We start from the raw sequence: 2,175 nt of genomic DNA, 5'->3' as shown, positions 1-2,175 counted from the left end.
CTTCCCTCAAATTATTTTAATATTATTAAACTTAATAATATAAAAATATTAGTATTCATTTTTTAATTAATTGTTTTTTATGGATGTCCTTCTGTAGAATGTACTCTAGATGTGAATTTCAACTGAAACAAACAAAAATATCATATATATAATCATATATAATCATTAATCATAATAATATAAGGTAAATGTCCCAAACCAGATAACAAAATGTACAGTGATATCATAGTGCATATGTATAAGCGTGCGAATTATTCGCACGACGTGAATGTATAAAACAACATTTATGAAAATGTAATAAATAAATTCATAATTCCTAAAAAATAATATATAATATAAAATGTATTCACTATCATTGGCGATTATAACGTTAAGAAGTTGCGCGTCTATGCCAAAGATACAAGTTCAAATCCACTTACATATCGAATTTTTAATTGATTACTATCTGTCGACAGGCAATGGCAATCAAGAAACGAAGAACATGTCATGTACTGTAAATTGAGGTTACCTGTAATACATGTACTCTGGACGCATCCATATTGTTAAATGTACAACTTCACGAGCTCTATAAAGCTGGCAGGACCAAATGAGCAGAATCAAATCGGATCTATTGGAATTTTTAGTACTTTTTTTGTACTAATTTGTACCATAAAAAAAAATTTTGTACTTTGTGCCGTTTTGGAAAAAAACGTGGCGCTGCCAGATTAATATTAAGCAGTTAGGACCAATTAAAAAAAAAAAAAGAAAAATAAATAAATAAATAAAGAAATAAATAGTATCGAATTTGTACTAATTTGTACCACCAAAAGAAAGTCTATATTATGCGTCATTTCCCAGAAAACAGTGGCGCTGCTAGTTTAATATTTAAGCTAGCAGGACCATAAAAAAGAAACAACACAAGGGCAAAAATGAACAAAACTGAATTTATACTAATTTGTACCACTGAAAATAAGTTAATATTTTACACAAAACCTATGTGAATCTGCGGCACTCGACTTCAAGAAAAAAATATTTTTAATGAGCATTAAATTAAGTCAAGCATTTTTGTAAGTCAAATGTCGGATTTCACATAGGTGATCTAATGATGGCTGGAAGATTAAAAATAATTATACAGTTTACATATCCGATACAAATTATATTATAAATGTTATAAAATAAAATAATTACAAGAATACATATAAAGTACGAAAAAAAAACATAAACATTCATTGTTTTTTATAATATATTAATAACGCTGGAGTTACTTCTGCATTTTCTTTAATAATTTTTTCTTTTTTCTCCAAATCATATTCCACCCATGTACCTGCTTTCCAACAAATAGCTGTGTAATGCCCCATTGATTGTACGCTTCTTGTCACTATAGGATTTTTATACCCAACAATGCCGAGTAATTTATATATATTTTTTTTGAATGGATTTTTGCAGGATTTTTTAATTAACGAATTGGTGTAAAATAAAAATTAACGAATTGGTGTAAAATAAAATAAAAATTAACGAATTGGTGTAAAATAAAAATACATATAAATTACTCGGGATTGTTGCATATAAAAATCCTATAGTGACAAGAAGCATACAGTTAATGGGGCATTACACAGCCATTTGTTGGAGAATAAGTACATGGGTCGAATATAACGATCTGGACAAAAAAGAAAAAAATATTAAGGAAAATGCAGAAATAACGCCAGCATTATTAATATATTCTAAAGAATAATGAATGCTTATGTTTTTATTTTCATACTTTATATATATGTACTCTTTATTTTATTTTGTAACATTTATAATATAATTTGTATCGGATATGTAAACTGTATAATTATTTTTAATCTTCCAGCCATCATTAGATCACCTATGTGAAATCCGACATTTGACTTACAAAAATGCTTGACTTAATTTAATGCTCATTAAAAATATTTTTTTCTTGAAGTCGAGTGCCGCAGATTCACATAGGTTTTGTGTAAAATATTAACTTATTTTCAGTGGTACAAATTAGTATAAATTCAGTTTTGTTCATTTTTGCCCTTGTGTTGTTTCTTTTTTATGGTCCTGCTAGCTTAAATATTAAACTAGCAGCGCCACTGTTTTCTGGGAAATGACGCATAATATAGAATTTCTTTTGGTGGTACAAATTAGTACAAATTCGATACTATTTATTTCTTTATTTATTTATTTATTTTT

This window comes from Trachymyrmex cornetzi, unplaced genomic scaffold (genome assembly GCF_001594075.2).
Source record: "Trachymyrmex cornetzi isolate Tcor2-1 unplaced genomic scaffold, Tcor1.1 scaffold195, whole genome shotgun sequence".
NCBI classification, from domain to species: Eukaryota; Metazoa; Arthropoda; class Insecta; order Hymenoptera; family Formicidae; genus Trachymyrmex; species Trachymyrmex cornetzi.
This window is presented reverse-complemented; position numbering follows the sequence as displayed.